Source organism: Aotus nancymaae, unplaced genomic scaffold (genome assembly GCF_030222135.1).
Source record: "Aotus nancymaae isolate 86718 unplaced genomic scaffold, 86718_ANA_hifiasm-v0.15.2.pri h1tg000079l, whole genome shotgun sequence".
Taxonomy (NCBI): Eukaryota; Metazoa; Chordata; class Mammalia; order Primates; family Aotidae; genus Aotus; species Aotus nancymaae.
Genome location: NW_026988494.1, coordinates 11,195,102 through 11,209,017, shown reverse-complemented (window position 1 = coordinate 11,209,017; position 13,916 = coordinate 11,195,102). Strand labels below are relative to the sequence as shown.

Here is a 13,916-nt window from a genome sequence, read left to right as displayed (position 1 = left end):
ATTACAGGTGCCCACCACCATGCCCAGCTAATTTTTGTATTTTTAGTAGAGACTGGGTTTCACCATTTTGGCCAGGTTGGTCTCAAACTCCTGACCTCATGATCCACCTGCTGCAGCCTCCCAAAGTGCTGGGATTACATGTGTGAGCCACTGCGCCCGGCCTCCTTGAACGTTTTTTACAGAATTGTTTATTGTTCCTCCTCAATAAACTCTTTCTGGAAATTACAATTTAATACAATATTTTTCAGCTATTGTTCTCTTCCTATGCCATCAGATGGCTTTGTAGCACAGATTACAGAGCTATTAGGTACGTACAAAACTAATTGCAGTTTTTGCCATTACATTTGCACCTATCTAATAGCTTATTCCATCCTAGAGTTTGTAGCAGGCTCAGGATGGATGAACGTCTTCCAGCATAAAATTGCAATACATTTCAGTTTGTTAAACATCATCACTGAAGTAGACCTGTGGTCCCCCGAAAGATTAGGATGCGTAGCCACAAAGATGATGCAGTTATAGGTCAGATCTGGTTTTATATACCAAGACCAGTTAGCACATTTCATATTTAGAAATTATATGATTAAGATGTTTAGATATGATTAATTTAAATATAGTTTGCAATAAGAATAGAAACATTAAAAATCACTGTCATGCTTATGCAAAAATTACTGTAAGAGCATTTTATTTTATGGCTTTAGAAACAGTGAATTTAAAAAAATGAGATAAGAGAGGATTTGTCAATTTGAAGACTGCACTAAAGTCATGCTAGAAATAATGAGCCTCTTCTTTTCCCTTTGCCACCATGGATACAGTTCATAGCTGAAGAGAATATCAGAACAGCTATCCATGAATACAAGACATGATCTAATGTTAGCCATTTCCTCAGGTTTTTCTTGAGACAGGTGTGTATTAATAAAAATAGAGAATAGGGAGGAATTCAATGATCCTTTAATATATGAATAATGGCAAATCTAAGACTAAGTTGTAAGTGTAGCTGGATACTTAAATTTTGACTTTAGAATGTCAATCAACCTAGTTCCCTACTTTGTGCCAAGTAGTGCCTGTCACATGGGGAACTTGAGTGTGGAAACTCCAATGCCACTTTCCTTTAGTTCATGAACTTTTCTGCACACATGCAAAGCAAATCATCTTGCAGCTCTTGGGAATTAAGCCCTTTGTTAAATTCATCAGCAGCAGAAAGTTCCCTCCATTATGTTAATTTTGTGCTTGAAGGGGTAGGAAAATAATAAATATGTAAAGGTCTCTTAGTAACGGAAAGTATGGATTATCTCCTGGTTAGGACTGAGTTTCTATTCTCCAGTCAAACATGGAATGGAGCTGGTATTGAAAACATGCAAAGAAGTTGAAGGAATAATACAGAGAATACCTGTATACCCATGTTATAGATTCAATATCATTGACATTTTGCCATCTTTATCTTTCTATGTATAATGCTACACACACACACACACACACACACACACACACACACACACACACACACTTTTTTTTTAAGCATACATTGACGTTCCTTGCAAAACTGATTATTTCATTGGTGGTTGTTAAACAGTGATTTAAAAAATCATGTCATTTTTCAACACTTATTAACTGTAATTCTTCTGAAAAGAAAATATTTCTTTTGCTCTGTGGTATGGTTTGGATCTATGTCCCCACCCAAATCTCATGTTGAAATGTAACCCCCAATGTTGGAAGTGAGGCCTGGTGGAAAGTGATAGGATAAGGGGCTTAGCAGTATCCCCTCAGTGCTGTTCTTGTGATAGTGAGTGAGAGAGTTATTAATACCATGAGGGTGCAGTGGCTCACACCTGTAATCCCAGCACTTGGGAAGCCAAGGGGGACAGATCACCTGAGGGCAGGAGTTCAAGACCAGCCTGGCCAACACAGTGAAACCCCATCTCTACTAAAACCACAAAACTTAGGCAGGCATTATGGTGTGCATCTGTAGGCCCAGGTACAGCTTGGATAGCTGCTTCAGAGGCTGCAAGCTGGAAGCCTTGGTGGCTGTCATGTGGTGTTAAACCTGTAGGTGCAGCACAGAATGCAAGAATTGAGGCTTAGGAGCCTCTGCCTAGATTTTGGAAGATGTATGGAAAAGCCTAGATGTCCAGGCAGAAGCCTACTACAGGGGTGGTGCCTTCAGCCTAGAGAACCTCTGCTAGGGCAGTGCAGAGGAAAAATGTGGAGCTGGACCTCCCACACAGAGTCCCCATTGTGGCACTGCCTAGTGGAGCTGTGAAAAGAGTTCCACCATCCTTCAGACTCCAGAATGGTAGACCCTCTAGCAGCTTGCAGCCTCAGCCTGAAAAAGGTGCAGGCACTCAACACCAGCCTGTGAGAGCAGCTTCTCGGGATGAACCCAGGAAAGCCACAGGGTTAAAGCTGCCCAAGGTTTTGGAAGCCCACCCCTTGCACCAGCGTGCCCCAGATGTGAGACATGGAGTCAAAGGAGAAGATTTAATGAATGCTCTGCTGGGTTTCCAACTTGCATAGAGCTTATAGCCCCTTTCTTTTGGCTCATTTCTCCCTGTTGGAATGAGAATGTTCACCCAATGCCAATACTCTCGTTGTATCTTGGAAGTAACTAACTTGTTTTGATTTTACAGGCTTATAGACAGAAGGGATGTGCCTTGTCTCAGATGAGACTTTGAAGTGGACTTTTGAGGGAATGCTGGCATGAGTTAAGACTTTAGGGAACTGTTGGAAAGGCATGATTGTTTTTTGAAATGTGAAAAGAACATGAGATTTGGGAGGGCCAGAGGCAGAATAATGTGGATTGAATCTGTGTTCCCACCCAAATCTCATGTTGAAATGTAATCCCTAATGTTGGAGGTGGGGCCTGGTGGGAGGTGATTGGATCATGGGGTTGGGTCCTTCATGAATAGATCAGCACCATCCCCTTGGTACTGTTCTCATGATACTGAGTTATTGTGAGATCTGGTTGTTTAAAAGTGCATAGCCCCTCTCCATCTCTCTCTTCCTCCTGCTCTGGCCATCTGAAGTGCCTGCTTCTTCTTCACCTTCACCATGATTGTAAGTTTCCTGAGGTCTCCCCAGAGCTGAAACCACCATGCTTTCTATACAGCCTACAGAACCATGAGCCAATTAAACCTCTTTTCTTTATAAATTACCCAGTCTCAAGTATTTCTTTATAGCAGTGAGAGAACAGACTAATATACTCAGCAACTGGGGATGACTATAATTATTCTTAAAAAGACAGGATAAGTGCTTAATTTTTTCACTAAAATATTTCAGAGTAAGTTGTTGGCATAACAGTAGCCTCTGGCTCTATTCTTTTTCTTTCTTTCTTGTTTTTATAGTATCATGTGGACTCGTGAATTCTTACTTATTCACTGGATTACAATCAATTACAGTCATTATTTTTTTGAATAGTTCCAAATTTGGCTAGTTAGAGGCCCTTCAAACTCACTATGTCCTTTTAAATGTGTTCTACTTTTATGTTGAAAAATTTCAAACTCATGGCAATGTTGCAAAAATAGTACAAAAGACTTCTCATTTCCTCACCCAGTTGTTAACCTCTTATGACATTTGATTTGTCATTCTCTCTTTTTCTTTGTTGCTTTTTTCTCTTGAGCCATTTGAGTAAATTATAGTTATGATGCCTTATTAACCCTGAACACTTTAGCATTTCCCAAAACCAAAGTATTCTTTTATATAACCATAAAACAGCCACCAAATCTGATAATCAATAATATAATATTATTGGCTGGGCATGGTAGCTGACACCTGTAATCCCAGCACTTTGGGAGGCTGAGGCGAGCGGATCATGAGGTCAAGAGATTGACACCATCCTGGTCACCTGGTGAAACCCCATCTTTACTAAAAATACAAAAATTACCTGGATGTGGTGCCATGTGCCTGTAGTCCCAGATGCTTGTGAGGCTGAGGCAAAAGAATTGCTTGAACCCGGGAGGCAGAGGTTGCAGTGAGCTGAGATCGTGCCACTGCACTCCAGCCTGGCGACAGAGAAAGACCCCATTTCAAAATAATAATAATAATAATACATTATTATCATCACCTCCCAACTACTTCATTTCGTTCCTCACTCAGAAAGAAATTTAGTGTCCAGATCTTGATGGAAAGAAGGCAGTCTGAAATGTTGCAGTATGCATACTAAAAATAACATATCTGTTTCTTCTGATGTGTTTGTAATTCTAGCAACTTCCTCTAGAACTGGGACATTATTTCACCAAATATTCTTGGATTAAGGTCTTGCTGAGGAAGGTAGTTGAGAGAAATCAGTCATAAATCTAGATCATTATTTTTGTTTTTCTCCAGCAAAATGCATTCTTTTTCCATGTAAGGATATAAAGAACCACAAATAGTTATTGAGATTTACTTAAGAGCAAGAGTTAAAAAGACTTCTAAGCAAATGCAGGACCTTGCTGATTTTAAAACAGCTTTTACTGTACTTTTTGATTTTTAGAGCTGAAAGTTTATATAACACTTACATTAAGTTTTCAGATATCATAAATGGCTCCACATCCTGGACTGTGCACAGAATAGCTGACTTGCAAGACACTGGAAGTCTAATGTTGGAAGTCTTCAAAAAAGTCTTTAGCTCTCTGAGGTCTAAAAAAAATCTGAATATTGGGCTTATTTTTATCCCTTGACCTTAATGACAACTTTATTTTGTTTTCTACCAATACATGCTGTTTTAGAAAAGGTTATTTTATTTAGTTTTTGAAAACTGTATTTTAAAATTTGAACTATGAAGTGATTTGGTTACTTATTAATATGTTTTGAATTCTTAAATTATAACTGATGCATATGTTACATTATGTGTGAAATATTACAGTGATTGCTTCTAAATTAATATACTTCATTTGTAAATAAAAGAGTTACATGCCACAGATTCTAGGGCTATTTCATGTAAAACCCCTCACATGATTTTAAGTACTAGACACTCACACAGCACTTAAGATTTAGGGATTTGTTCTTTTTGTGGCCAAAAAGCATTTTGTCTTCTGTTTTTAATTGATGTAACGGGAGTGATATGGTTTGGCTCTGTGGCCCCACCCAAATCTCATCTTGTAGCTCCCATAATTTCCACTTGTGGGAGGGAACCAGTGGGAGATGATTGAATAATGGGGTGGGGTTTTTCCCGTGCTATTCTCATGATAGTGAATGGGTCTCACGACATCTGATGGTTTTAAAAATGGGTTTTTCTGCACAAGCTCTCTGCCTGCTGCCATCCACCTAAGCTGTAACTTGCTTCTCCTTGCCTTCTGCCGTGATTGTGAGGCCTCCTCAGCCATGTGGAACTGTAAGTCCCATAAACCTCTTTGTTTTGTAAATTGCCCAGTCTTGGGTATGTCTTTAACAGCAGCGAGGTCAGCAGCAAGAAAACAGACTAATACGAGAAGTATACCAAAATCTTGGACTATCTCATCTTCCCTGTACCTTTCTTTGCTCCATGCCCTTACCCAAAGATCATAAACATAATTGCATCCACCAGAATTCTTGACATGCAAGAAGGAACTGCCCTTCTGGCTTCTTTTCAGGAGCCTTTCTCTTGAGCAGCATGAGCCCAAGTGAGTTTACCATTCTATGCATGATCTTCTAAATCTCCAGTCCCTTACACTCCTGGGGAGAATGAAAGAGACACGGCTCTCTTTCAATGGTGCACTGGCTGCAGTACTTTTAATGTAAGTTTGCTCTTCGCATTTTTCTTCTGGTCTCTAGGTCATTAAACATTTTATGACCATTCCCAGTCCAGGACTGCCAGCTAATTTTTCTATCTGAGGTGTAAGATGAGCCAAATCATTTTTCCTTTATAAATATTTTAAAATATATTTGAATTCACATAAAGACATAGCAAATGATATCTTTAATATAGAGTACAAATATTTCCTCAATGTATATTACATACAGATTACTTAGCAATATAATTTATTTGGACTTTAGGAATGAGGATACCAGTTTAAGTCTCTGTTGAAAAAGCCTTGTTGGGCTGGTGCAGTGGCTCATGCCTATAATCCTAGCACTTTGGGTGGCTGAGGCAGGAGGATCACTTAAGTTTAGTTGTTCCAGACCAGCCTGAGCAACGTGGGGAGAACATAGGGCAATGCAGCTCAGGAGGCTAGGATTACTCAGGAGGCTGAGGTAGAAGGATCACTTGAGCTCTGGAGGTTGAGGCTGCGGTGAGCTATGATCATGCCACTGCACTCCAGCCTGGGCAACAGAGCGACACTCTATCTCAAAAAAATAAATAAAAAGCCTTGTTATTTGCTCCTCTGCAAGTCCTGTATTTTGTAAAAGACACTTGCCCACTAAGAAAACATTTCATATAAATCGTAAGTAATAATCTCAAGTCATTGCTCAAGTTAAATGATGCTTCACATCTCATGAAATGTATTTGTTTTGATAGCAGACCCATGGATCACATACTGTTTATAACACTTGGTAGGCTGCAGAAGAGAGTGATATACAGGCAATATGACCCATGTAACCACAGAGAAGAACTGGTCTCTTCCCATCTGCACACATATGACCTAACTATGCTGTCTTGAATGTATTCTAGCTTGAACTTCTTTACTTCCTGGATGAAACAATGATTACTTTTACTTATTTATAACATCCTATCTCCAAAAAGAATAGAAGCAGCTTGCAAAATTGATTAATAGCCATTGGAACAATAGAGCCCAGGGCCAAAGTTGGGTTTTATTGGGAAGAAAGTTACACCACACTAAGTGTAATAATTGATCGATGCCAAGAGTGAGCTAAAAATTGCGTGGGAAGACTTCTTAATGTTCATTATGTAATTTCTGAGCTGTGAAAATACAAATGCACTGTAAAATCTACAAAATACAGCAGGTTACATCAACCTAGACCATTTGCAGTTATGAAAATGTTGTTGACAGCTTCAAAAATAAACGACATTTGTGTAACAAAATATACAAAGCTTGTCTTTGAATGAGAGCCACTCCTAACCCAAAGAGAAATTAGGTCCAGCGACAAACAAAATTTTCCCATGAAGGAAAATGTGAGATTTGCCGATTTGTTTTTTCTGCCAGCCTACAGAATGATCATGCCAGGAAGAATTTTTTTGGAACATGTATACAAATAAGCAAAGATCTCCCTGAAATAAGACCTAGAACTTTGGCATAATACTGTATTTTGCAATGTAGATTGTTTTTTATTATGAAGGCATTGAGCTGTTTTGAATTTTTTTCAGAAGAGTGTATTTTAAAATACATCCCAAATCTGAACATCCTAGTCCAGTCTCTGCCATTTCTTACTTGGACTATTGCAGTAGTTTTTCACTTGTTCTTTTTTCTTCCATGCTTATGGCACTACTGGCAAGCAAAGTGTTCACTGTTGAATGAACAATTACATTTACCCACAAGCTGAAATATGATGTTTATTTTGTTTTGACTGAAATTCCAATTCAGTGTGAGAATACTGGTAAGTTCATATAAATCAAAAAGTACTGACTGGAAATCATTTATATGAGTGTATCATTACCTTTTTTCCCATCACTTTCTCCCTAAAAATTCTTTTAGACATTTTTTAAATGACCCCCTTGAAATTCTAGTACAATAGATGCACTGTGCTTTACGTGAAAAAGAGTAAGATGTATTCACTCATACCACAAGAACCAATTTTTCTCCCATTGAGAATGCATAATCTATTGAGTAAAATGGGGAAAACTAGTGTATTACTTAGTATACTATAGTCTCATGGAAAAATCTTCCTAAATATGAGGTCCATAGGAGAAAAATAGTAGTCCTAGTGGATTTTTTATTAAAGTCAAGAACCAGATAAACAGCTGTTAACTCTATCATCTTGTTGGGCTACGTCTTCTTATTGCCAATTGTGTTCCTTCTTCCATGCAGTTGACAAACTATGGAAAATACAGGAAATATACTGCACACAGGGCCCCTGCCTGTAGTTTCCTGTCTAGCTTGCTGGCTATATTGGTTCATTATATGCCTGCTGTCTGTGCCTCTTTACAATTCATAAGACATTCAATGCTTTATGGCTTGTTCTCCTGTATCTTACATGAAGCGGCTCAGACCACAAGCATGCAAAAAGTAAGCAATCAAAGGCAATAATAAAACGACACAAAACGCAACTATAAGAAGATACAAGTCCAAGGCAGTATATGATTAAGAGACAGGTGACTAATCCAAGAGATAACGATTTTCAAAGTGTGTCCTCCAGGACCTCCAGAGAGGCATCCTAGAGGCTGTCGAAGAGTCAAAGAAGGGTCAGAATTTAGGCCCAAGAGTAGGGGTTGTCAACATGCAAGATTTAAATTCTCCCGCTATCACTCAACCAGAACCCTTTACTTTCATACATTTCTTGTGTTGGCATTTCACATGTTTTGTTTAAAGAACAATATAATGACTTAGTCTGTTCTGTGAAGTTTTTTCAATGTTTGAACTGATTGAATTTAGAAAATTGTTTTACAGAGGTATGATTTTTAAAAATATTGGCACTCTTAATATTAAAACTCTTTGATCAGAAGATACTTAAATGTCAGAATCAACCACTGTTGTGACAATCCAAACATAATACCAGTGCTCTGAGGATACTCACTGTGCTAGTCTTTATGGCAAAGGTTTTCAAATGTTAGCATTTATCAGGATCACCTGGAAGGCTTGTTCAAACAAGAATTCTATTTCAGTAGGCCTGGGTGGGGCACTTGGCTTTTTACTAGGTAGTAAGACTTGGCATTGACATAAATAAAAATGGTTTAAAATCACTACAAAAGAAGCCCAAAAGAATTTTTTTCTAAATATTCAAGATTTACCTTCTATACCTGAGGATGCCCCCTGCTCTTTTTCATTTTAGTCATGGTATTAAAATTAAAATGCAAGTGTTATATAAGCATCAATAACTAATTCTGAGTTTGTAGATTCTGGCATATTGTCAATTCCTATTAAGAATGAAAAGATTGTGAATGCCTAATAGAGCTGCAAATGTTCTGCTTCATATACTACTTCTTCTTGTGAGACAGGGTCTTGTTCTGTTGCCCAGGCTGGAGTGCAGTGTCACAATCTCAGCTCACTACAACCTCTACCTCCTGGGCTCAAGCCATCCTCTCACCTCAGCTTCCCAAGTAGCTAGGGCTACAGGTGCATGCCACCTATACCTGGCTAATTTTTGTATTCTTTGTAGAGATGAGGCTTCATCATGTTGCCCAGGCTGGTCTTAAGCTCCTGTGCTCAAGCAATTGTCCCGCCTTGGCCCCCCAGATTGCTAGGATTACAGGTATGAGCCACTGCACACAGCCTCATATACCACTTTCTGCAAAAACAAAAAAGACAGAACAATACCATCCAATATGATTAAGACAGTAGACTAGAGGTGTCCAGCACTAATCTCCTCTTCAAAGAAGGACCAAAATAGTGAGTAGAGTATGTTAAATAGAGAATGTAAGGGAGAACACTAGCATTCAGCACGGAAGTGACAGGGACCCTCTGAGGAAGGAAAACTCAAGATAATAGCCTAGAGAGATCAGCAAAGCAGCTGGCCAGAGCCAGGAGGGATTCCTCATTGTGAGGATCCCCATTGCAAGAGATCCCCAACAGTCCACATTCCCATAACACAATTGTAGTGGCAGGAAAGCCACTCAGCCCTCAAAAGCCCTGTACTTAATGAAGAGAGCTGCTTTGAGTCCATGAGATTGCATTGTCCTGAAGAGAGAGTTCACACCGGGTTCCACTCACCCTCCAGAATCCAGGCTGCTGAATCATGACACCATTTTAAGGATGGAACAAACACCAGGCTACATCCTGCCCTGGAGCCCAAGAACCCCTGCATCTCCACATCCCTGAGGCCCAGCCAACATTCCCCTCATATCCACTTAGAGGGCTGCAGCATCATGACACCAGCTGGGCCCAACAGTGTGGCTGCATGCCTGACATCCAAGCCCACACAATGCCCTACACCCTGGGAAACAGGTGGTCTTGCACATTAGGAGGCTGCCTTAGAATTTATGGAGCTGAAGCTTGTACTCCCCAGAGGCTGAGAATCACCTGCCAGAGGCTGCCACCACCAGCAATTACCTTGGCTTCTCCAGCAGCAGACACAGACCTGAGTGTGCTTCTGAGACTCAAAAGGCAATCCACCACTGGTGCCTGCACGTGCTGCCAGTGGACCCTGGAACTGATCCTTTCCAGTGCTCACTGCTGCCATAGTCTGTGCTCATGTACACAACCCAGGGGCCTGAGACCAGCCCATCTAGTACCCGACGTCCCAGAAAAGTCTCACCACAGCCTTCACAAACAACTGTAACCTAAGCTACTAAGAAACTCACACACACCGCTGACACTGAAACAGTCAAAGAAATCATATAGGGACTTTACTATGATGCCCACTGCAACCAAACCCAAAGTACTCAACCCAATGGACAGTATACATGTATCTGCAGGAAAAAGTCTTTCACTATGAAAACTACTCCATAAAATTGGAAGAAGTGACTGTTACACCAGATGTGTAGACATCAACACATGTACACAAACAACATGAACAAGCCAGGAACATGATGCCTCCAAAGGAACATAATAATTTTCCAGTGACAGATCCCAAAGAAAAAAAATTATAAAATTCTTAACAAGGATTTTAAAATATTATAAGTTGATAGTAATTGTATTAATAAAAATAGTATTGATATTAATGAAAATACAAGTATTAATGAATAGATGATAAATAATATTAATGATTAAAATATTATTATCTTAAGGAAACAGTGAGATATAAGAGAACATAAATAATACAGAGAAATTTTAAAAAACAATTTATGATGGGAATGAAAAAATTTGAGGAGATAGTGTATTAGTCCATTCTTGTACTTCTATAAAGAAATAACTGAGACCAGGTAAATTATAAAGAAAAGAGATTTAATTGGCCCACGGTTCCAGGCTGAATAGGAAACAGGATGGTGGCATCTGCTTGGCTTCTGGGGAGACCTCAGGAACCTCACCAACACAGCATAAGGCAAAGGGAGAGCAAGCACTTCATGTATCTGGAGCAGGAGAAAGAGAGGGGGAAATACTACACACTTTTAAACTACCAAATCTTGTGACAACTTACTCGCATCATGACAATACCAAAGGGGATGGTGTTAAACCATGAGAAACTGTCCCTATGATTCAATCATCTCCCACAAGGTATACCTTAAGCATGGGAGATTACAATTTGACATGAGATTTGTGTAGGGGCAGAGATCCAAACCGTATCAGATAGATAGCATAAAAAAGAACTAAACAGAAATACTGGAACTGAAGAATTCAGTGATAAAATAAAAAATACAACTGATTGCTGCGACATTAAACTAGACCAACCAGAAGAAAGAATTTCTGAACTTGAAGACAGGTCTTTTAAAATAACCCAGTCAAACAAATAAACAAAAAGAATAAAAAGGAATAAAGAAAGCCTATGTGACATGTAGGACAATATCAAAGGAACAAATATTCAAATTTTTGGGGCTTCAAAAGGAGAAAATATTAGAAAAGGCATAAAAAGCCTATTTAATTAAAAAATAGCAGAAAATTTCCAAAGTCTTGGAATCCTTATAGGCATGCAGATAGAGGAACTTCAAACATTCCCAAATACATTCAACCCAAAAATGTCATCTCCAAGGCACATTACTGTCAAATTGTCAAACATCAAAAAGTAAAAAGAGAATTCTGAAAATAGCAAGAGAAAAGCATCAAGTCACACATAAGGGAATCCCCATCAGACTGATATCAGATTTCTCAGAAATCTTAAAGGCCAGAGAAAATGGGATAATATATTCAAAATGCTGAAAGAAGAAAACTGCTAGTCAAGAACACTAAACAGAGCAAAGCTATAATTCAGGAATAAAGCTAAAAATGAAGTCTTTCCCAGACAAGAAAAAACTGAAGGAATTTATCACCATTAGACTAGCCCTATAAAAAATGCTTAAGGAATTCCTATCTAGAAGCTAAAAGATGATATTTACAATCAAAAAAGCACATGAATGTATAACACTCACTGGCAGAACAGATACACAAGTGATAAGGAGAAAGGAATGAAAGGCTGTCACTACAGAAAACCACTAAATTGCAAAGATAAACAACAAGAGAAGAATAAGGCCATGAAAGACATACGAGACAATCAGAAATTAACTAACAAAACGACAGAGGTAAGTCCTCACCTATCAATAACAATCATGAATGTAAACCATTTAAATCCCCCATTTAAGAGATAGAGACTCATTGAATGGATTAAAAAAAAAAACTGAAGACCCACCTATACACAAGAAATGAACTTCACCTGTAAAAACACACTCAGACTCAAAATGAGGGGTTAGAAAAAGGTATTCCACATAAATGGAAACCAAAAGTGTGTGGGAGCAGCTATACTTATATCAGACTAAATAGACTATAAGTTAAAAAAAAATTGAAGGAAACAAAGAAGATCATAAATTCAGCAAGAGGATATAACAATTGTAAATGTATATGCACCCAACACAGGATCACCTATATATTAAAAGCAAACATTATTAGAAATAAAGACAGAGAGTTCCCAAAACAATAATAGTTGGGGACTTTAACAACACACTTTCATCATTGGACAAACCACGTAAACAGAAAATCAATAAAAAAAAACAGAATTAAACTGCACTATAGACTAAATGACCAAACATCTACAGAACACTTTATCCAACAGCTATAGAATACACATTCTTCTCATTAACACATGAAACATTTTCTAGAATAGATCATATTTTAGGCCACAAAACAAATCTCAACAAATATAAAAAATAGAAATTTTATCAAATTTCTTCTCTGATCACAGTAGAATAAAACTGGAAGTCAATACCATGAGAAACTTGGAAACTCTACAAATACATGGAAACTAAATAACATGTTTCTGAATGACCATTGAACCAAGGAAGAAATTAAAAAGAAAATTTTAAAAAATTCTTGAAATAAAATTCAGAGCACAACATACCAAAAACCATGAGATATAGAAAAATCAGTACTAAGAGAAAGCTTTACAGCCAGAAATGCCTACAACAAAAAGGTAAAAAGATTTTTCAAAACAACCCAATGATGCATGTCAAGGAACTAGAAAAGCAAGAAAAACCAAACTGAAATTAGTAGAAGAGAATACATAATAAAGATCAGAGAAAAACTAAAGAAAATAGAGACTACGAAAATACAAAATGATGAATCAAATGAAAAGTTTTTTGTTAAAGTAAACAAAATTGGCAAACCATTAAGTTATTTTTAAAGTAAACAAAATTGGCAAACCATTAGCTAGACTAAGACAAAAAGAAAGAATACTCAAATAAAGAGAATCATAAATGAAAAAGAAGACATTACAACTGATACCACATAAATGCCAAGGATCACTAGGAGCTATTAGGAACAACTATACTCCAACAAATTAGAAAATGGAGAAAAAAATGGTTGAACTCCTGGACACACATAACCTACCAAGATTGAAGTAAGAAGAAACAGAGAACCTGAATGCACCAATAACAGACCAGAGTAACAAGACTGAATCAGTAGTAAAATGCCTCCTAACTGAGAAAAGCCCAGGACCAGATGGCTTTACTGCTAAATTCTACCAAACTGCTAAATACTGCTAAATTGTACCAAATTCTTCTCAAACTATTTCAAAAAATTGAAGAAGAGGGAATTCTTCCTAACTCATTTTATGAGGCTAGCATTACCCTGATACCAAAACCAGACCAGGATACAACAAATAAAGAAAACATAGATGCAAAAATTCTCAACAAAATACTGATAATCTGAATCTAACAACACAACAAAATTATATATCATGATCCAGTAGAATTTATCCCAATGATGCAAAGATAGTTCAACAAATGTAAATCAGTACTTGTAATTCTTCACATTAACAGAATAAAGGACAAAAAAAGCATATGATAA

The 13,916-nt window shown here is 37.9% G+C and overlaps 1 non-coding gene across 3 annotated transcripts in view; it reads right to left on the bottom strand.

The window, feature by feature from the left end:
* The window catches only part of LOC105726351 (tRNA methyltransferase 9B (putative)), a 196,547-nt gene that overhangs the window by 156,073 nt on the left and 26,558 nt on the right, over positions 1 to 13,916 (bottom strand). The window contains exon 3 of one of the 3 annotated variants that reach the window (XR_010339637.1): positions 3,878 to 3,995. The exons of the other annotated variants lie outside the window; for them this stretch is intronic. This is a non-coding gene — a transcript (tRNA methyltransferase 9B (putative)). The remainder of the gene's footprint in view (positions 1 to 3,877; positions 3,996 to 13,916) is intronic. 3 annotated transcript variants of the gene reach the window in all.